Raw genomic sequence first — 23514 nt, forward strand, 5'->3', positions numbered from 1 at the left:
TTTTCATAAAGAGATGTCCTCTCCCAGCCGACAGACCTGAGAGCAAGAACAACACCTAAGCCCTCTGCCCTAAATGTCGGGAGGGGAGAAAGTTGTAACACAGAGGGAACTTTGCAGTTGGTTCCGTTTTCCCTACACCCAGAAATTCTCCAGCATACTCAGCCTGGCTCCCTCCCGCCCCCAATTCCTTCCTGACATGTTGCACAAAGAAAGTTGAGAGGTAGAATTTAGGGGACAAAATCCAACCGCCTCTGCCTTGGGCTCAGACCCTTAGACCTGGGTATGGTGTTGGGAGTGGGGAGGGGGAGAGGAGAAGAAAGCAGGCTCTGTGAACAGTGTTGGAGGAAAATAGCAAGTCTGCGGGCCTGCAGCAAGGAGCGTATAAGATTTTGCAGTTGGTAAGGACGGGACTGTAGCTGGAATTGGAGGGCTGGGTTCTGTGTGAATGGATCTGCTTTGCTAGGGAGGGAGAGTGGGACCCTTGGGTGCTCTGTGTGGTCAGGGAAGGAGGTTTCTGGAAAGTCTCTGCACCAGGGTGTGCATTGCGGGTGGCCGGAGGGCTGGAGCTCCACCCTGCTCTGTGCGCAGTGGAGGTGTGCGTTTCTGAGGAGTCTGTTGGATGCGCATATGTGTGACTGGCAGGAGATGAGAGCATGTGGGAACATAGGTGTAGCTAATGAGAAATCTGTGCCTGTGAAGGGTGTCAGAGCAGGAGGAGAGGTACAGTGTGTCGAAGACAGATGGCTTGTGCATGCCTGCACAGACACATGGAGTGGGTGTGGCGTGGGAGGGTGGCTGTGTGTAGCAGCGAAAGGTGGACGTGTGTGTGGAAGGTTGGGCTCCTGAGGATTACCGAAGGAGTGGGGGGGGGGCGGGCGGGGAGAGATTATCTGCAGAGAGCCGAGTGTGAACTTTTTGAGTGTGCATGGGGAAATGTGGCTGGGATGGCACTGGGGTGTGCAGAGGATAGGAAAGTGAGGGCTCAGGCACTCTTTATGGAGAAACAAGGCATTTACAGAGAAGGATGCTGGGTTGGGTTTTGCCTTCTGCCCCTCCCTACCTCCTCAGAGAGGAAGGAATTGGACAAGGCTTAGAATGAGGGGTATACATTTAAGGAGAAAAGCCCTGTGTGTCAGCACTAGGTGACGATCAGTGAGGACGTCCACATAAAATTGGAGTGAGGGGAGGAATATATTTTGCATTACTGGTGGCAGAGGTGCGTGTTCTATTATGTTATTTGATGGGTTTCTTATTTAATAGAGGAATTCATTGTTACCAATTAATATTGATTATTAGTTAATATTTGTGGAATGTCTACTGGATGCTGAGCCCATTACTGGGTACTGGGGCATGGCACCGTGCCCTGGAAACATTCCTTCTCAGACTCAGCTGACTGCTGCAGTTTTGCCAAGAGGACTGAAAAGAGCTGGATGCCAGTTGAGGCCTCTTCAAGAACCATAATTCAGTCTAGAGATGTTTATGGATCTTAGGGGCCAAAGGGAACCTGACCTGAAATATATCTGTGATTTTGTAAAAAGGAGGCACAAGGGTAGGGATGAGGTCTGGTTTTGTGTGTTGGGGATACAGCTGAAGGGTGTTCCTGTTCCTCATAGTAGGTGTGGGCTGGGCATGGGGGGGTGGGTGCTGTGATCCAGGGCAGAAAGCAGGTCCTGATACATTTGAGGACTGAGTTTCTGGAAATGTGCAGTACTTCCTCACTAGCAGGAATGAGGAATGAGACTTGACATATCGGATTGGGAGTGTCTTATTAATCTTTGATGTTTTCTGTGCTGTGAGTGTGTAGCTAACCCAGGGTGCATGTATGTGTGTGCATGTACACACACACACACACACACACACACAGTAAGGCTGAAGTTAAGTAACTAAGAGAAGGCGAGTCAGAGGATAGAAGGAATATATGTTCTGGCCCTTACGAGGGGGTAGGGCATATTTTTTTGCAGGAATTCTGTGTGCCTGAGGAAAGATGAAAATTGTCTTGGATGCTCAGATGTGTATTTTAAGTACAAAAGGTATAGATAAAAGAAGAGCTGTAGGCTTCCGGGAGCATTTGAGGAGTGAGGGAAATGTGACATTGACTGCGTTCATATTCTGAGACAGCTAGTGAGGTCCCTGGAACAGAGCAGGAGGGGGGTGCTTTTGATTGCACATACATGCTTGCCCAGACCAGATGATAGGGAACCTCATTTATTAGGTTCTAATCATGTGAGGGCATATAATTGGGGAGACTTTATTTGACTCCTGACATTTTAAAATTCATGACATCAGAGCTGTGTCATTTTGAAGTTCTACCTTATTTTTAGGTGAAATTCATCTGCATAAGAGAGAGTTGATAAATAGGGTGTGACCATTGGTCAGAAGACCTGGTGGCAGACATTTCAGAGGATGGTGGGAATGCCTTGATTCTACTTCAGTTGTCCCCCTTTGGAGCGGTGTGATTTTGGGGAAAATGTTCTAATCCCAGGAATGACTCAATGAGAAGAAAAGTTCACTCTGCTTTCCCGCCAAAGCTTGGTATGGGGAGGAGTACAAAGCTTTACTCAGAGGTGAAGTCTCATTGAATACAGGCACTAGCATGTCTGTGACCATGGTAAAAATGAGATCTATACCCCTTCCCAAGTTGGCAACATAGTCTTAATGCCCACTGCATGTCTACTGCTCATGTACTTTGCAAAGAGAACTTTCTATAACTACCTCAGATTACTCATCCAAGAAATGGAGGCAACCTAACCGACATTGCAGTAGTTGGAAATCAGTATTCATGAAAGGTCCTTGAACTATTCTGAAGAAAGGTGGCCCCGAAATCGATGTTATTAATTATCAGAGACATTTTCCTGTTCTTTAACATGAGCTATGTAGACCACGACCTGAAAATAAATGTGACTTTGAACACAGAGAAAATAGTAATTGTCCTTGGCATATTTGAATAAAAGAGGAGCAAAGTCCAGCCATCCTGGGTTGCAATGAAGGTCTGTTTTGCTCTAGACTGCGGGTCCTTGGAGGCAAGACCCTGCCTCGTAAGAGGCTTTGGGCTTGTAAAGTGCGGTGAGCCCAATGCAGCAAGTTGCTAAAACGTCTTTCCCCTGAGACAGAGGTGGGGGGCAGAGAGAGGCAGGGAAACCCACTGTAGCCTCCCGGTCCTCCCAGAAGTCAGCACACATTGTCAACTCCTGGCTCAGACTCAGGCTCCCATCCTCGAGTTCAGTGGCCATAAATAGTCAGGAGCTAAGCTATTTCCATGAGGCACTAAACCAATTCTGTTGCTTTTCTTGGCGAGATTGGGCCAATTAAGTTGATTGGAAGAGGTCACTGCTGATGGGTCTCACATTCCCCAGGCGGGACAGGCCAGCAGAGTTTAATTACATAACGTTTCCCATCCCTGCAATTCCTCTCCCAGATGGATCAGATGTTCAGGCCTCTCCCCTTCCCTCCATTCAAGACAACTAACTGAGTGGAGGCTTCTGCTCCAGGCTCCTTCAGACCTTCTTCTGAGCAGTTGCAGTGCTCTGGCCCTGTTGGAGGGAATGTAAATCCGCATATTCCCATGTTGGCTGAAGTGAGAGAGGGGAGTCAGGCCGACACAGAAAATCTTTAAGACCCACCACCCTGCCTCAAGACCTCACCAGCTGCTGTTTTACTCTTTAATGAGGCAGGCAGTTTCTGGCAGTGGAGATGTTGAACTAATGACCGTTGCCAGGGTTTTAGATTTATTTTTATTTAAAATTGAGTCTGTTGGAGAGGGACCAAATCTACTGGAGACCAGTGTAAGCCCCGTGTGGTGCTGCTGATAAGGTCTGTGGATGTACTTTGTGCATGGACAGACATGTGCAGAGCCAGAGGAGAGCACAGGATATATGTGCGTGTGCTGGGGGACACGTGATCTCAGGAGGGGCCTGGGTAGGCAGGAGGCGTTTGCAGAGCTTATGTCATGGGTGGTAGGTACATGGCTGCCTGGCTCAGATTACATGATCATCATATTGCTTCTTGCAGAAGGGCCAGCTGATGGGAAAAGTTGGTAGCTGCCTCTTTCAGATCATTTGTATACAGGGATGGAAGATGTGTGAACTTTTAAGAAGTATGAGGCCAGTATAGATGGTACCTCACTCTTGGCTGGACAGATTTCTATTAAAATCAAGGCTGGACAAAAGTAAACCGTACAGAGAACTCACTTTAGAACACATGAAAGCACATACAGATGCCTGAGATCTTTAAAGTATTTTTTGCTGTTGTTGATAGTTTTCTGTAACTCAGCCTTTCATTCTACTGAAAAATACCAAGGGGCTAGAGAGTGCATGCACCCCTGGATAATCAGAATGCATTGGCTGTTTCATGTCCTCATTGATGCCACAGTCCTTCTCAAGCAGCCTTAATTGGGAACCACCAGAGGCTCTCTCTGGCTCTCAGCATCCTCACAGGATAAACCTCTGAGTACAAGTGGTGATTAGCTGGAGAAGAGCAGATTTTGAAGTGAAATTTGGTGTGGTCTGTTGTGATTGCTCACTTTTTAACAGCATTTTTAGAAAAGACCCAAATCTTTTATGGATTTGCTCAGTCAAGGTTCTTGAAAATCTTAAGGGTCTTGTTCATTTAAGGCCAGAGCTGTAGGAGTAAATGGTAGCTTACTGATCTCAAAAGATCTCAGGCCAACAAGGTGATGTCAAGCAGCCCCAGGGCAGCAGAAAGCCTGCTGACTTGGAGGTGGGGGATCTGGCTTGAGACTAAGCTCTGTCACTAATCAGCTGTTGTGTGACCCTGGGCATTTTCTCCAGGCCTTGATTCACCCATCTGTAAATGAATGGCTTAATTTAGAAGATCTCGAAGTCCCATTCCAATTCCACCATCCTAGGTTTCTACAGTGGCCCCATCCTCCAACACAATCAGTGGCTTGCCTGGAGTGCATCTTGGCACACCCTAAATGAACTCCTGTTTTGTATCTTTAGGGAATGGCTTAGTCAAAGTAGGAAAGGCATGCAAAGAATTTACCATAGTGTTCTGTTTTGGCAAGAATGCTCATGAAGTTGGCTTACCCTGCACAGCATGTGCAGAGCTAAGAGGGGTTGGGTTTGGTTTCAGGTAGGCCTGATGCAAATCATCCAGTTTCTACATGAGTGCCTTTTGGTGTCAGTGTTTGTGACTAAGACAAGTACCCACCTTTAAGATGATTGATGATTGGGACCCCTGGATGGCTCGGTCAATTAAACGTTTGACCCTTGCTTTTGGCCCAGGTCATGATCTCACGGTTTTGTGAGTTCGAACCCCACGGCCTCAGGCTCTGCTATGACAACACAGCCTGCTTGGGATTCTCTTTCTCTTCCTCTTTCCCTGCCCCTCCCCCACTCATGCTATCTCTGTCTCTCTCAGGATAAATAAACTTAAAAAAAATCTTTAAAGAAAAAGATGACTGATGATGATTGATGATGATGATGGTGGTGGTTGATATTTGAGTACTTACTAGGTTCTAGGCATTATTACAATTGCATGGCAGTATCTCAATGCCCAGGGCGATCTCATGTACAGATGGAGAGACTGAGGTTGCATGAGGTTAAGGGATATGCTTACATGGTTACACAAGTAGATGCTGATGTGCTGGCTTTCCATCCTGAAGCCTGAGGCCATCTCAAGTCCATCACCCGCCAGTCAGATTCTGTTTTCTGAGTTCTGTGATGTCATCCAGATTAGAGATTGTTTGATTTCTCACCCCGCACGCAGGGTGACCTGCTCCACTGGAAGGTTCATTTTCATATGCAAGACAACACATTTTCATGTGTTGAGGCTTTTTAGCCACCTGCTGGCAAGCATGTGTTAGATCTGTCTTAGCTCCCATCGGCCCTCCCTCTTTACTTCCCCTTTCTGTTGACAAGGGTATCTGCCCTTCCAGAATGGAGGTATTGATTTAAGCCACAATTGCCTCCTTGTAAACTCTGTAAGATTGGATCTGGACATCTGGTTTTGATCCACACGCCCACGAGAGGTGGTAGGTCCCAGCATTCTTGAGTCCTGCAATGAGGGTTGCACGCAATCAAAGTAAAAGAGGGAGAATGGAGAACATGAGGGCTCTTCAGAATTTGGAAAATGGCTTTCCCTGATAGGCTCGAGAACTCCCTCCACTTAAACCAGGGCCAAAGTGGATGTCAATTTCTTGCTGAAAGGTTGGGGGCAGAGGTTGCTGCTAAGGACTGGGATCCCCAGACTGTATTTGATGCACAGCAATGCAGTTGTAGATCCCCAGCCCTGGCACTTGCCTGCCACATGCCCTTCTCTGGGAAGTACCAGAAGTAGGTAAACCAGAGGGGTGCTTGGGGTGCATGTTGCTATCTCTGAAGGATGTGACTGCAGGCTCTTATTCTTCCTCTCCCTTTGCTGATTTCCCCACCACCACTATCAGTACATTCAAGGCAATTAATGCGAATGACTTTGTTCTATTGCTGAAGGTATTTGCAATATGCAAATAAGTGTAGAACACTAATTTGATGCCTGTGAGATTGTAGTTGCTCAAAAATATGTGTCTACTTTATTTTAAACAGCTTTTCATATGTAGGATGATGCTTTTCTTCTATGTAAGAGGACATAGCCCTTTTATTTTTATTTATTTATGACAGCCAGGTCCTTGCAATTTATTGCCTCCTCTCCCTCTCTTTCTAGGTCTCAGACCCTAGAATTAAAAAAACATCCTCCCCCTCTGGCTCTAAATTACACCTGAGGGAATGTATTTCAAATGTGTAGTCTGGGATTCTTTCCACACTGTATCTAGCAGACCTGTTCCTGACTGTTCATAGGGCATGTCCCTTGCTTCCACTGGGTTCCACGGGAAAATGCAGCTCTGGGAATCACCTGATTGCCAACAAGTGTGCCCCACAATTGGGAAGGAGCCTGGCTCTCCTGACACCTAGCTTCTGCCTGAAACAGCTTGCCCCATATCTCCTGGAGAAGAACACAAAGTAGCTTCGTGACCTTGAGCAAAATCACTCTCCTTCCTTGGGCCTCTGTTTTCTTTTCTGGAAAGAGAGTGAATTGGATTCCGTAGAAGGTCAAAGGACCCTGCCAGTTGTGACAGTTCACATATTGTGATTCTGCTGCTCCCTAAGCCTCACTGTGGCCCATGCCTGGGATTTCCAGGTATCCCTGCTGGCCTGGAGGACTTATGTGCAGAAACGTGGAGGGGGTGGAGGAGGAAATTAAGTTATGTGATGCCAGATAAGTTATTGAACATATGGATGAGTGTATGTTTATAAAGTGCTGAAGAAGCAAGCTTGCCAGATTTGTGGCAGATCTTGGATTGGAAGTTGGGAGCATAGGGAAAGGTTTATATGGGATAAAGTAGTTTGTGGGTAGCAGAATTCAGTAAGCTAAATCAGAAGGATCCTGAGCTATGTGCAAGAAGGCCAGACTCCACCCTCTTACTCCAGCAGAAACTGTGCAATTTTAGGGGGTCCCGAGTCACACCAGGTTTCACTTTCCTCATGTGTTAAGTGAGAGAGTTGAGGACTACTAGCTTTAGTGATCCCTGAAGCCTTTCCTACCTCATCCTCTGTGGTGGGAATGGGGATTAGTAGAAGAACCTGGATGGATGGATGCCTAAGGGGATGTGGCTTAAATGTCACAAGTGGCAGACGTATACTCTCTACTTGAATTTGAGACGGCCCTGGAGGATATATTCTGTCTTTAGAATGCCCTCCCCTCCTTCTTCACCAGGGCTATGGAAGTCATCCCTCACATCTTTGCCTTCTCTGGGAAGCCTCCTTGTATTCTCCTGAGACCCCGTGGCTCCCTCCCCAGCCTCCCTGTGTTATAGCACTTAGCAGGCTGCGTTTTATATGCATTCTTACCTTTCACTAGAATGTGAGCTCTGGGAAGAAAGGGTCTGGTCTTTTCATCTTTGTGTCCCCCAACACCTGAGCCCTGTCTGCTACAGAAATGTGTTGGTGAATGAATGCAAGAGAGGTCATCCGTGAGTCCAGGCTGCAGCGCTAAGGGGCCAGCTTAGAGAGGCGATGTACCTCGCCGAGGGTCCCGAGCTGTGTTCTCTGTGTCTCCTTTTGGCCTGTCCCAAGACTGGGGTCATGGTGCTCCCTGCCTGCTCACTGAGAAAGGCTGTTTCTGCTCTCCTTAGAGACTCCCCTCATGTCTTAGTCTGCCAAGCTCTTCTGCAAATTTGTGCTCTTGGTCACAGACGAGTCAGCTGTCATTGCCCACGAATTAGGACAGTCCATCTCTCGACACTTGGAAAGTACATGTAGAAAGGTTATTCAATAAACATCGTGTTGATGGCTGCTGAGGAGCAGGCCCTGTGCCAGATGTTGGAGAAGATGCGGTGAATGCCACACCTCTGACCTTGAGGATACAGAGCTGGTGAGGGAGACGGAAGGCTTACATCCTTGTGCTCCAGGGAGGAGCAGTGTGAAGATGGGCGATCAAGTGCAGGGCTCCTGACTGGAGTGCTGTTTTTTAGCCTGAATGATGATCGGGAATCTTCTTGGTCAGGCACAGCCTTCCCTCCTGTAGGTCAGTGGTTTTCTTGTCCCCGAGTTCCCAATGCCAGGCCATGGCTCTGGCAGTGGGTGCTCAGAGCCCATTCGGATGCGTGCCCGGGGTTCTTTGTGGGGAGAGTTTGGGGCAGGTGCATGTTCTACAGGTGTTGGGGCTTGGTAGATGTTTAAGTGTGTGTGCTCACAGGTGTGCTTTCCAGAAATTTCCCAGCTCCTGGCTTCAGTCTGCACAGACAGGGGAGAGGGGAGGTGCATCTGCTTGAACCTAGCTCTCTGTTTCTCCCTGTACCCTCAGTGCTTAGTTATTGTCTCTGTGACCACAGGGACAGACTGCCATCTACTGTCCACTTCTGTCCTCCAAGTCCCTCCTGCTCAGGGAGCTCCTCAGCATTTTTTTTCCTATCCTGTTTTTAATTGGTCCAGATACCAGGAGAAAGAGAATAGACAGTGAATCCTTATTTAGTAATTTCTTGGGAATTTATGAGGGACCTTTAAGAAAAAACATAACACATCTGTTCCATGTTTTTCTTACCTGCTTAACAAAAGTGTTGTTTTCTGGGGGGCCTCCTGCCTTACCTGGTTCTTCTTAGCCACCATGCTAGGCAAGAACCAGATGGAACACCACGAGGTGAAAGGCAGGGCCCCGTCTTCAGGAGCCTTGCAGTCTGTTTGGGAGTCTGGGACAGACTGCAGAGAAATAGATGGGTGGGGGCAGGGGTGCAGGGTGTGTGTGAGAAGTGGCACATTAGTGGCAGGGGCCACGGAGACTTTGAGAGTTTGGAGGAAGGAGGAGTCCTTGTAGGCTGGGTGATTGGAAAGACATGTGGACCAGCATGACCAGCTCTGCTTTTAGCAACTCCAGGGTTCAATGAGAGTCTCCTGAGGGAGGTGCCTAGTGTCCTGGCTCTGAACTGGGAGTTCTGGGATCTAGGGGCTGTGACCTGGGGCTGCCAGTCTTGCTGTCTGAGGGCCACCCCGTCCCTGACTCTACATTACATGCTATGCTTGCATGACTTTGAGAGGTGGCCCCTGCTGTCCAGACTGTCAGGAAGCAGCAATGCCACAGTCCCACTTGGATCCCATGCAGGGAGGGGCACCTCCAGATGTGTCCCTGCCTGTCCTGATAGCCCCACACACAGTGGGAGAGAGAGAAGTTCCCGGAAGAATCTTGGGTCCTACACAAACACAAATGTGAAGAGGTGAATGGCTTCATGAGGCGTCTGCCACATTCCTCCCCTCCATCTCTGTCCTGGACCTTCCTTCTGAAAATCTATCTTCTTGAGTCAAAGATCTCTCCCCCAAAGGAAACTGTGTGGGTACCCTAGCACTGGTCATAGCTCGAGTGTGGGATTCCCTCACACTAGAATTCAGCCTACCTTTGCTTTTATAAAGGAGCCATGTGTTTGTTTTTTGTTTTAAGTATCTGTGACTTTTTGATGGTTGTGGATTAAAGTGGGAAAAAGTTGTTTTCATCACTCACCCTCATACTCTTCTTCCCTCTTTTCTTAGCATGTAAACAATCACCAAGGAAACCTTCAGTTCATTTCATGTTCTTGTGTTGTGGTGTGTGTGTGTGTGTGTGTGTGTAAGGGGAATAAGAGAAAGACATTTTAGATTGTGGTCTATTAGCAAGTCTAGGAAATCAAGCTGAATGTGGTTGGGTTACTGGCAGAGAGACCTCAGCTTGTCACTCTAATCCTCTGATATTTCCCTTTTACTTTTTGGCTCTTGTATGAATAGGGAACATGTCTTCCCAGCACACCCTTCGGTATTTACATCTCCTTTTGGGGCTGCTGTATAAAGTTACCGTCTGTCTGCTGCAAGTCCTGAGTCTTTTGGGGGACCACTTGTCAGAGGCACAGTCAAGGATAGGGCCATTCGAGAAGGTCCAATTTTTTACTAAAAAGGGAAAAAAATGTTCGGGGTTTGGAGAAAGATCCTGGTTGTTTTCCATGTGTTTTCCTGGAGGCACAAGGATGTCTGAGACTCTTGTCCAAAGACAAATAGTGAGCAGGGGCTACAATAGAGATAGAAAGGAAAATTTCTCCAAGAGCAGCCAGTATGGAGGGAGATCATCAGTTTGAGCCAGACAACTAGTGGGGGGACTCTCTGATGGCTTGTGATGTGATTTGTAAGCATCTGTGAAAGCAGGAGGAGATGAGGGGTAAGAGAGTTCCAGGTGAGGAAGCAGGTGGGAAAAGGCTGCAGAGAAGCTAGGGTAGGTGGTGCACAGACCAGCGTGGGATGATGTGTAGAAGAGGTGTGGAATAGGCAGGAGCCCACAGGGGCTCACTCTTTACCCCAAGAGTGATGGGGCACTACTGAAGACTTGGAGTCAGCCCTGGAGAGGGCACAGTCAGGCTTTTGCTTCAAAAAAGGATCACTCTTGGCTGCAATGTGGAGGATGGCTCTTACGATATAGCTGTTCAATGAAAGCCTGACTGTTGGTTGGATTGATGGAAGGATGAATGAGTGAGCGAACAAATGAATGGAATGCAGAGGAGGAGCCATAGCCTGATTTGGTCCCTGGCGACTCTGACTATGCTGGCTGGAGGAGATGATCCCAGCCTGGGAAGATGGGGGGCAGTGCACTGATGGGCATGGCTCTGACTGTGGGGAAATAGGAACTAAAGCAAGAGATCATAATGTTCAGAGTTGAGGGTGCTTGGCAGCATTTCTTTCTCTATGCATTTCCATCTTAATTGGATTCCATTTAAATCAAAAAAGAAGGTGGCTTTTGGAGTTGCACCCCCAGAAAATCTGAAACTGTGACAGTGACTTGCTCCAGAGGGGGGCTGCTTGTGTTGCAGACCTTTTTACAGGTGTAAGGTAGAGTGTGAACAGATGCCAAGGTTCCTGGGTCCTGAACATCAGATCCACCTATACATGATTATTATGGGTGTGTGTGTGTGTGTGTGTGTGTGTGTGTGTGTGTGTGTTTCAAAGTCTCCTAAAAATACCAAATTCCACAGAACCTCTTTCAAGAGGTTTTTGCAACTTTCCTCAGCACTGGATCTGTACAGAGAGTCACTTGCAAGGTCACATTGTCCAGCTTATTATTAGGAGAGTGTGTGTGACAGTGACCCAGACAGACACTGGGCATACTGTCCAGCAGCTTGGGGTGTGGGAATTCAAGAACTCCCCTTGGTCAAGCCAAAGGGAGCCCAAGTGAACCTCAGGTGTCATCTCAAAGGGATTTGTTCAACAGAGACAGGCCCACATTCTCGCTGTGCTCATCTCACTTTGCACATCCTTTCCCTTTGGCTCGGTTGTTGTTCTGGATGACATTCAGGCCAGTTGAAGTTGAATGTCTAGAGTTGAGACAGAGGCATCTGTATTTTTTAATGCTTGCCAGGGGATTCCAACATGCAGCCAAGATTGAGAACTCCTGGCTCACAGAACCAGCCCACTCTGCCCCATCTGTGCCCATCCTCACCCTTAGTGTGCTTGTGTGGACTTCTCACCTAGTTCAGGATGTTTAATGAGTTTGGGCTGAGCTCTCCTACTCCCTACCTATCCAACATTTGCCCCAGAAACTGGCAATCAGGAGACAGATCGCAGGTAATCAGCACATTCTGAAGTGCACCACCATGCCCCATCCACTGGAGGGGTTTTTGAGGGTGAATGGTGCAGAGCAGGAGAAAGAAAGGCCAACATTCCCAGGACAGTAATGCTGTACAGGCACTTTGGTATATGTCATCTCATTAGTTTCCCCCAACAGCCCTCAGGAGCAGGTATTATACCAGTTTTCCACAGTGCGTTTAGGATGCAAAATGGTTTGTGGTCTCTGAATGATCCGATTTCCTGCACTGATTCTCCCTGGGAATATGCATGCCACTCAGAAGCCCTCCTCTAGGCTTAGCTGTGGATCGGGGCTGCTGATTTCTGCTCGATGGCTCATTGGGAAAGTAAGCACTTCTCTTCCCTCTCACTCTGTGGGATCCAGCCCAAGTGCCAGTCTTGGGATGAGGCTTCCAAGAGGCTCAGCCTGAGGCCCTGCTTTAACCAATGGCTTCTGTGTCCAAGAACATAGTTGTTCTCTCCCTTGACATTTTCTTGTTAGGAAGCCAGGGCTTGCAGGAGGGCCAGGTTGCAGAGGGTCAGAGAAGGAAGCTAAAAATCAAGGTTTGAAAAAATTAATAAGGTCCGAAAAAGTTACGTTTCCAACCACATATTCCTGAATTGTAAAGTGGACCATCTGGAATCATTGCAATCTCTGGGTTTCTCATTTACAAAAAGATATTACCGTGTATGCTGTCAGACATGCAGGGGCTGGACATCTAACATCCATTGCTAAGTGTGTGCTTCTGGAAGCATTTTGGACTTGGGATTCCCCGACAGCAGAGTAGCCTGAGGGTGGTTTAGGAACTATAATGAGGTGGAGTGAGCCACGCTATCCAGATGTGAAGACTGGGAAGGTGGTTCAAGGAAGGAGGTCAGACAATGGTGTGACCCTGATCTGCGGCAGTGGGCAGTGAGGTGGGGACAGGCCTCAGCCTGCACAGGGCACTGCTAAAGGACTGCACTGTCACAGTCAGACAGACACAGGCCCTGCAAAGAGCAGTGGAGGCAGAGAGCCCAGGGCCCTCTCTCTCTGTGTATCTTGTGTGTGGAACTGAAGTCATTCTTGGCAAGGTGCAGCTGCCACCATCCCCCCACCCCAAATATGCACAGCAATCACTTTCAACAGTGTTTTGTTTTGTTTTTTTAATCAAGGGACAGTAATGTTTCAAAGGAGAGAGGAGATTGATGAGCTGAGGCATTTATTTCTGGACTCTGGGCAATTTATATTGTTTTCCCAAATCCAATCTAGATCGTGTTCATAATGGACCATGAACTAAGTAGAAAATTGACACTAGTATTGAGGAATATTAAGTACATTTGACAGTAAGAACAAAGAGTGGTCCTCCAATCTCCCCCTCCCCATAGGATTATGCACAGGAGTTTCAGGAGAAAATGCTCCTCAGGCTATTTCTGCCTTAGAGCGAATGGTGAAGGAATGTAAACCTCATTACTGCGAACTATATTGAGAACTAACATTTAAGCAACAGGACCCAGTTCTATTTCCACTTCTGTCAATCACTAATAGTCACCACCTCTTGGAGTCTTAGTCTCCTCTTTTGTAAACTGGGATAATACACCCTCCCCACTTAACGTAATTAATGCAGAATTTCAGATGAGATAATGCCCAGGAAAGTGTTTTGCAAGCTGTAAATTACTTTACAAATATTTGTTATGATTTAAACAGGTATATTCTTATGCTAATAGGACATTGTTCTGTCTGAAAGATGGCTGTCCTCCAAGTCAGGCAATGTTCCTGAGCAAGAACCTGCAGCACCGGGGTGTTTGTGCAGCCTTGGGACTTTGGGAGGTAGCCTTTAGATGGCACCATAAGAAATGGAAGAAATGTTCCAGCTGTGGCTTGAAAGAATCCTCCTTTACCTCTTTCTGATGATGTCATCTGAGGGTCTAAGCTCAGGGTACCGCCATTTGTGAAAGGGCTGCTGGAGAAACAAAGTTGAGAATGGACATGCGCCAGGCAGTCAGAATGTCATCTAGGAATTTTGAGTTTATTTCAGTACAGGTTGCCCACTCCTTCTGTGAGGCCAGTCACCCAATTTGTGTACAGCTGCTTGCTGGTGTTCTACTCCCTCCACAAGGACACATCTGTATCTGCAAAATACAAGTTTCTTAACAGCGCCAGTGTGGGTCTGGTTGCAGAGCTCATGGATGACCTTCCTTCCTGCAGTGGCCCTGCCCTTTCAGTTATCTTCTCATTGTGAAAATCTCCTTGAAACATCCTAATCTCATTTTGTGGATGCAGCACCTTATAGTTTCGAGATTATGAAATATCCACAGTCCCTTTCTGATTGCATTTTGTTTTGCCCGTAATTCATTTTGTTGATTTATTTTATATACATAAAATAGAAAAATGGTATTGCAAAGAATTATGCCTCTTGCTCAGTTTTTTGATTCGTCTTTTAACTCCTTCCTTGGGTTTGAGTTTTCCCAGTACTAGTTTGCTGTTTTCTTTTCATGGTGCTGGCTTTCCTCAGAAAGGGGGTCATTTATTCTTATTGCCACTTTATCTTCTGTGGCAGATTCTACGATATTCCTTGCATGTGGCTTCTGTGCTTGGTGTCAACTTCTCAAGTTGTCTGTGGCTTCCTGAATGTTTACCTTCTTTGAAAGGGATTCCTTACAGTTTCTTGCCAAGTCTCCCTGCTTGTTTTCAAGCCCAGGCAGGTAGAAATTTATTTTAATGTATTTTCTGTTCTATACATGGATTTGATATAAGAGGAGAATTGCAGTGGGTACTCAGTCTGCCATCGAAAGGGATTCCCCTCAAAGTTCTCTGAATGCTTAATATATATGCATAAATAACTTCGGGAGCCCAGCCTTTCAACAGAGGTGCAACTGTTCTCAGAGTGCAGGCCTGTGGACTGAGCGTTTACTCCCCATATTATCCATTAAAATGATCAATAAATCACGTCCAAACTGAAAACAGCAGTGAGGCACATGAGGATTCTTAAGTGAGTGGAGACAGGGACAGTCTGAAGAAGCCAGTCTCTTTTGGGCTATACACACAGTGCCTGTGCTGAATTACAGGGCAGAACCCCTCCTTAGGAGACTCTGCACCAGGGAGGAGAGAAGCAGTTCACAAAATGCAGACTGATACAGGTGACAAAGAAGCAGACCACAATGGAGCATCCTGTTCAGAAAAGGACTGGTTGGCATGTTCCTACAAGACTCTTGCTGAGCCTCTGGTTATGCCAAAGACCATGTCTTTATCTTTGGGTAGCAATTCAACCAGGTCCTTTACATGAGTTGACAAGCATGAAATGAATTCTGCTTGTAGTTTAGGAAGGCTGGGGGTGGTTTCATAGGTGGGTCCTCCCCTGTGCCTCACACGTGCTGTGCAGCACCAGGAGCTTGGGACTTGCCTTCCAGATGAAAGGCTGCCAGTCTGCTGCTCAGTTTCCCTTCCCAAGCACAGATCTTAGCTTTTCTCTCTGAAGATCCTCTGGACTCTCCTCATAGAGTCAAAATGTGCAGACCTTCCCTGTATAATGAGGTTCCCAATTATGTGAGCCTTTTACTTTTAATTCCCTGCATTTTCTAAGTTGAACACAAGGTTAAACAATGAAGGGCTTAGGATCTCCAAAATGGCAAAGATTCAAATCCTTAAACCCTAGACAATTAGATAACCATTTTCTGATCCCTGAGGAAGGTTTTTAGTGTGATAATTTTGTTCAGGATTTATTTGCATATGGGGATATGACACCAGGTATCCACTGTGCTAGGTACAATCCCAGTCCCCATAGCAACTCGATAAGACAGCCGTAATTTCCCCCATTTTACAGATGGAGAAACTGAGACTCAAGAGAAATAAAGCGGCTTGCCCAGTGGAGCCTTGATCAGAAAGAAGCAAGATATCTCTGACACCCAACCTCATGGGCTGCCCACCTACGCTGCATCCTCTCTGTTCAGAACTACAGTTGTTGTCTATCTGGCTTCCATTTGTCCATCCTTTCAATAAAGCTACATACCTTTTTGTAAGAAATATATAATTTCATTAGTGAAATTCTTTTACTGTAGCCTTTGATCTAATTGTTAGATTAACTTTTGAGTGAACTTCAGAAGTCTCAGCCATTGTCTTGCCTCTCTTTCTTTGTTTCCCACATTAGCCGGGACTTTTGTTGATGGACAATTTTGGTGATTATGGAAGAAAAGTGTCAACACACCCCAAACCACCTAACACTTGTATGTTTAAATAAATAAGGTGCAATAGAAGGCTTTCTCCATCACACACCAAATACAGTCCAAGCTCCTGGAATACGACTGCTTGTCCCTCCATGACATACTCTGTCTGCCTCCACAGGGTTTTCACAGCCATACTTTTGTTTATGTTTTTCCCAGAGCTTAGGATTTCTTTCACCTTTGTTTGCCTGGCAGACTGTTACAGCTGCTCATGCAGGAAACCTTCCCTGAAGCCCAAAACAGATCTCTGGCTTACCATTTACAGCCTTACTACATGTCCCATGAAAATATGTTGCTCATGTGTCTGTCTCTCCTGTGTATCTGTATGCGTTTTGCTGGTAACAGCCTTATTCTAATCATCTTTATATTCACCAGGACTAATTCCAGTGTTCCAGAAATGTTGGTTACACTGAACTGAACCCAAGGCAAACCTACAGCAGGACAATGGGTAACAGAATTTGGCAAGACTCTTTTCAGCGCTGCAGGATCTATCTTTGCTGAACACATCTTTGTGGGAAGGTTTGTGGTCATTTTTAAAAGCCTTCTATTTTTTTCCATGAGAAATTTCAACTAGATAACTTTAAAAAGCAGGCTGATTGGCCAGGGCTATAAAATCATGGCTTTCAATTTCTGATCTCTAGGAATTTCTCTTGGCATTAATATTGACATTTGGAAGAGCTCTGTTGGCAATAATTCTTACATCAGTATCCTGAAAGATTTTTCCATCCAAAAATATTTAGTGAGCACCTGCTATATGCTAGGCACTGTTCCAGATGTGGTAGACAGATCAGTGAATGGAAAAGATTAACTCTCTGCCTTCACAGAGCTTACATTCCAATGGAGACAATCCATAAATGCTGAGACAAACAAGCATAGAAATACTTCAAAAAATGACATTTTCCTATGGGGATCAGGGCCAGGATGGACAATAAAACAAAGTGATGTTACACAGTAGGAGAGGGGATTTTGGATTGCTGTGTTCAAGACACAGCAGGAAGGGTTTGTGTGGCTGGGACAGAGAGCAAGAGAGGCCGGCTAGATTGTGTAGGACCTCATGGGCCATTTACAGAGTTTATTTGTGTGATGAGTTGAAGCGTGTAATGAGAAGCCAGGATGTCCCCATGCCCCCAGCAAATGTGTCGGGAAGCCAGAGTTTTTTCCCCTTCAAGTATGGTGGAAAGCCACTGGGGGAGAGTTTGGAGCAGGGAATAATGTCATCTGGCTAACCTTTTTAAAAGGTTCCTCTCCTACTTGTTGGAGGGCAGGCTGGGGAGGCCATGAGACCATCAGATGACAGCACCGTGGGTCAAAGAGAATGGTGGCCTGGACATGGGTGGTCATGAGTGAGATGTGAGGGAGCCAGAAGATTGGGGATCTGTTTTGGGAGCAGGACTGGCAGGATTTGCTGATGGACGAGCAGTGGAGGGTGAGGGGAGGAAAGCTGTGATGGAAGAAGGGACAGTCGGAACCCCAACGCCATTGTTCTTGTGGGGTTCTGGAAGTCCCCCCAGGAAAGAGCTTGCTTTCCATGCCCGATTGCCGTGTGTGCCACCATCAGGAGCACAAGAGAAAGAAAAGAAGTCAGAATGTTCAGTATGCTTCATTTCTCTCCTCTGAAAAATGAACTCTACTCAGTGACCTAATGGGCATAAATTCTGATTCTAAAAAAACCACTCATTCGGCAGTGAGCTACTGAGTGCCTGATATGGTAAGGTATTGTGTCCTGTGCTGTGGGCAGTACAAAAATGTGTGGTTCCCCACCTCTAAGAACATATAGTACATCTAGGGAAATAAGACATCTTCGACTAAATAAAACTCAAGAGAAAGGCTTAAGGCAATGGGCATTTTGCACACAGAGGGCAGTTAGAGCTCTAAAGACTTTTGGTAGGCGATTGAGGAGACCCGTGGATCAGGCAAGAGAATTTTCTGGGCAGTAGATGTGGATGGCACAGTCAGAGGCACAGAGGCGGGGAAAAGCATGGAGTGTTTAGGGTTTGACCAATGTGCCTGAAAGAGAGAGCTTATGCAAAGCAGTAATAAAAGCTGTGTCTCAGGGTAGCTTCCTCCTCTCTTGGGCAGTGCGGTTTGGGGGAAAGGGCCTATTGCATCCCCTTATGGCTTCCCTTCCCTTTTTCTGTTTTTGGTTTGCATTATCTCCCCCCTTAGAGCGTTCTTTGAACTTTCTGGAAACTCCTCTCGGGGTCTTCATCTGTTCCTAGTTTAACACAATGCACCAGCTCACAGGGTTCTGTTTTATAGGTTGTAGTGCTTGAGGTTCAGTGTTCCCGAAGTGTTTCTCTGTGTTCCACACTAGGTGCATGTTGTCACCCCAGTCCCGGGAAAAGAAGGACATAAGTATAGCAGTGGGGCCTCGGGGAAAATCCTAGTACTTCTGAGTCCTGAGTTAGAGCCAGAGCTCTGCCAAACCTGACTTCACAGAGAAGAGGAAAAGCACTAACAACAAGTATCCTCTCTGATGTCAAGTGCAAACAAATCACTTAGCTCCTCTGAGGTCCACCCAAAATAAGCTACTGGTCTGTGAAACTGCAGGATAATCCATCTGGTTTAAGCTGTGCGTTTAGTTACTTAAAACATTCTTGCACATGCATATGCTGGGACATGTACATACAAACACACACATCTCTTTGTGCCCCCTTCTAACTTCTGATGACTTTTCTCCTCTCCAGGAGGCTAGAATCCAAAGCTTATAAAATAGACTTCTGGAAAGCTTTTCCTCCTGCCTAGCCAGGGCACCATTTCTTTCCTTCTTCACTGGCCATTGGCCGAGTGGATGGGGCATGGATCAGAAGCACCCCTGTATTCTGGGAGCTCATTCCCAAAGTCTGGATGGAAATCTGTACTGTGGTCTGTAATCTGGCTCCACCTGGCTTTGGGCGAACTCCACTGAAGTGTTCGACCAATCTCATGACTCCCAAATGGCCATGTGGACTTAAAGGAGCAACAGACCTCCTTTCCTCTTGACCTCTGCCATCCATAGACATGGGGAAGAAATGATGGCAGACCAGCATGGGAGCAGGTGAAGTTCCCTGGGTTGTGTGCCTTCTGTTAAATCCTGAAGTGGGAGAAACCAAAGGGCAGATATTATCTGTATTAAATGATGATAGAAGTGATCAGGGATTCCTCTGACTTCTTATGGGGTTGGATAAACCCCAAGTGAGAAAAATTTTGTTCTTTATTTCAGTCACTAAGAAACTCAAGACCTTATTACATGATGATGGTTTAATGTTTCCTCCATCGCTCGGGATGAATCCCCTTTGCTTCTGCAGTTTCTGAATGGTTGCAACCATTTCTTATCATTCCCTGTGTCATTACTCAGACAAGAGGAGTAAATTTGGCTCCTTTAATCTCAAAATAGTGGTAATTGTTAATATTTATTAAAGTGGGAATCGTGTTCAGTGCCATATGTGTGATCTTACGAATTCTCACAAGTACTCAATGGAATAACTATTTGAATATCCCCACACCATTTTGTAGACAAGGCTGCTGAGGCTTAGACAGGTTTCTCTTCATTGCTCTTAAGATCATCTGAGAAACTATGTATTTTCCTTGCTTTCCCTAATGTATTATCTTTTTTCCCCAATTATAAGTAAATTCCATGTGGAACAGGGCATTTTTGTATCCTTGCTTCACTGCTCTATCTCCAAGACCTGGAATATGACATGGCAGATGATAGTTGTTCAGTAACTATTTCTGAAATTACCACATAACTCACCTAGGGTTAAATGGCTCAGAAGCAGTGGCACCAAGCTTAGAATCACTCTTCTGATTCTAGAGTCTGTGTTCCTAGCCACTACATCACACTGCCTTCTTGTTTATTTATAGATAATTTCCCTTCTGTTCTCCCCCCCTCTAGCACCTTTCATTGTAGCTGAATAAACAGCACATCTATCATTTACTAGATGCAGTAAGCAACAGCCTCCCGCCACATAGACACCCTCATCCCACTTGACCTCCTGAACATGATCCTTCATTGAGTCCCTATTAAATCAGCAGGTATCGTTAACATATTTATAGTTCTTTTATCTAATTAGAAACACAAAACAATTGTCTCCTTAATTCAGAATTTCTGTTTTTTCTCTAAATTAAGATCAGGGCCAAAAAAGTACCATGGAGTTGATTGAGGCTGCTTGGAATTCCTTGGTGCACCTGGTCGGTGGAAAGTCTCATCAGACAGACAGCTAAAAATGACAGCTAAAGCTTTGGGACCCTCCCAGAAGTAGTTATAACATACAGCATTGTCTTCTGATTGTGAAATAAGTACCTGTTCCAATGCATGTGAACTACAGAGAATTAGGAAAATGTTAGGATAAATGAGGAAGACAATTTTTAGTATATATCCCTTGCAGTTCTTTCTGTGTGTGTGTGTGTGTGTGTGTGTGTGTGTGTGTGTGTGTATGTTAATGTATCTCTGTGTGTATGTTTCTTCTTCTTAGTAAGGGAGCTCTTCACACCTTATAAACTATTTTTAAGTGGCATTTTTCCACCTCTACGTATTGTATGTATTTCCCCATGTCTTGAAGTATCCTTTGTAAGATGATTTTCCCTGTATAATAGTCCATCATGCACTGTACCTGAACCATTTCATTGCTGTGGTGTATTTTCATTTTAGCCACTGTTTTTATGCCACAGTTAACCATATTTTTATGTTTTTATGTAGATTTTTATACACATATCTGTTTATTTTCTTAGAATAGATTTCTGGAAGTTATCTTTCTCAGCTTAAAGATGTTAACATTTTTAAATTTTGTAAATTATTTTTTTATTGTTTATTTTTGAGAGAGAAAGAGTGCATGAGCAGAGGAGGGGCAGAGAGAGAGAGGGGGACAGAAGATCTGACATAGACTCTGTGCTGACAGCAGAGAGCCTGATATGGGACTCGAACCCACAAACCATAAGATCATGACTTGAGCCAAAGTGGACACTCAACCAACTAAGCCTCCCAGGTGCCCCAAGATGATAACTTTTTTAAATGGTGGTGATTAAAAAAAAATTTTTTTAATGTTTATTTTTTTTGAGAGAGAGAGAGAGAGAGAGAGAGAAAGAGATTGCAAGCAGGGGAGGGACAGAGAGAGAGGGAGACACAGAATCTGAAGCAGGCTCCCAGCTCTGAGTTTTCCATGCAGAGCCCAATGTGGGGCTCAGACTCACAAACTGTGAGATCACGATCTGAGCCCGAAGTCAGACGCTTAGTCAGATGCTTAACTGAGCGACCCAGATGCCCCTAAATAGTGGTGATTTTTAAAAGGTTTATCAGCCCCTAGAGGGATCTGAGCAGCAGAGGGGATCCTCACCCAAGCCCCATGTCCCTACATCACTGGCTCCTGCCCCCAGGAGCAGCACTAGTGAAGAACAGTTTGAATTATGGGAAAGACTGTCACCTACCCTTTGCTCCGTTAGCTGGATCTTTTGGGCATATGTGTGGTCTTAATCTAATTTTGGATTGCTCCTCTTGTCTTCTGTCCCCACCCCACCTACCACCAAAGAAGCGGGGTGCAGGAGCCAGGCCAGCTCCATCACTTACTAGTGGGGTGACCTGAGCAAGATACCTTGCCCGCCTGCCATCCCCAATTTCCTCTCCTATAAAATGGGGCTAATAATCGAACTACCTCATCAGATTGTGTGAGGATGAAACAGCTGAATCCTGTAAAGTGCTGCAGACAATTCCTGGCACACAGGAAGCTCTTAATAAATGGCGATTTATTAAATAAGTTTTAAGGTGGATAAACAGACTGTCATTCTCAACATCTGTGTCCATATGGTTTTGACTTAATTCATAAAGTCTGTCAGGAGCGTGTTCGCACGGCTGTGTGTGACTTGCTGGTGACTTCCTCTCCAGTCCCTGTTACCAGCTCCCTCCTCCCTTTGAGTGTTTTTCTTTCCTTCTCTCTCCCCTCCCCCTGGTCACCTACTATTTTAAAGAGTGTGGACTTCTCCCCACGTCCCGATCCAGCTGCGTGTGCATGCTTCTCCTTCCCATCCCTCTTGGGCTCGCCCTCCTTATCAGTTTGTTCCACTTCAGAACCTGGCCGGCAGCTTTTCCAGTTGACTCTGTGCACTGCATGGCACAATCACTCTCCCTATTACTTAGAAACCTCTTGGATCTGTGTCGAGCTGGATTTGTTCTCCCAGCAGATGTGTGGGTAGTTAGATTTTCTTATCCCGTTCGCCTAGCCTCATGCCTCTTCCGGCTCCCCCACTAGTTTGGGGTTTTTTGCCAGCTGACCACAGACCAGGGACATCTGTCCTGAAGCTCTCCTCTCGCCTGCCCACCTGCAGTGGCTTGTTGACCGAGGACTTCCTGGAGTGCCTGCGTAGAGGGAGGAAGGTTGGGGACATCAGTCTGAGTTTCCTAGACATGTTCTGGGAGCTGTATGGATCCACGACATATACGTGATTCAGCTTGTGCTCTGTGGCACCTTGACAAAAACTCAACCTAAATTATCTGTTGTGGACAACAGAGTGAGGCCCTAGGGTAGGGCAGGCAGCTGAGAAGACGACTACCTGGGAAGTACTGTATGGGTTTTCTTGGGTTGCCATAACAACACATCACAACCTGGGTGGCTTAAAACAACCAAGAACTTATTGCCTTACTGTTCAAGAGGCCAGAAGTCCAAAATCAAGGTGCTGGCAGGGCCGTGGTCCATTTAGAGGTGCTAGGGAAGGAAGTGTCCCATGCCTTTCCCTCAGCTTCTGGTAGCTTGATGTGTCCCTTGGCTTGTAAATGCATCACTCAGATCCTTAATCTTTGCAGGGTATTCCGCATGTGTGTTTTCACCTTGTCTTCCCTCTGTGCAGATCTCTCCGTGTCCAGATTTCCCAATTTTATAAGGGTACCAGTTATATGAGGACCCGCTCCAGTGACCCCATTTTAAATTGATTACCTCTGTAAAGACCCTATTTCGAAATACAGTTGTATTTCTGAGGTGTTGGGGATTTAGGACTTTAATGTATCTTTGGGGGGGACACAATTCAACCCATAAGAGGAAGGAAGGATGTTAAGGATTCACACTCCTCCACACTTTCATGCTGTGAAGAGTAGGCTCTGTGCAAATATTCAGCCAGTGCTTTTCAGGATTATGATGAAGCGGGGTAAGACCTTTGAGCAGAGTCTCTGGCTGTCTCACCAATAGTTGAGAGCTAAGGAGGAAGGTGTCTTGCCTTCCTTGTCTCAATCCAACCATTTTTATTTTCAACATGACTCCTGTCTCCCTCTTCCACCAATTTGGGA

General features: G+C 46.1%; 1 protein-coding gene across 1 annotated transcript in view; it reads left to right on the plus strand.

The window, feature by feature from the left end:
- Positions 1 to 23514, plus strand: part of NTF3 (neurotrophin 3) — a 66614-nt gene that overhangs the window by 1666 nt on the left and 41434 nt on the right. The window lies entirely within an intron of this gene.

The sequence above is a fragment of the Panthera onca genome, chromosome B4 (assembly GCF_046562875.1).
Source record: "Panthera onca isolate mPanOnc1 chromosome B4, mPanOnc1 haplotype 2, whole genome shotgun sequence".
Classification (NCBI taxonomy): Eukaryota; Metazoa; Chordata; class Mammalia; order Carnivora; family Felidae; genus Panthera; species Panthera onca.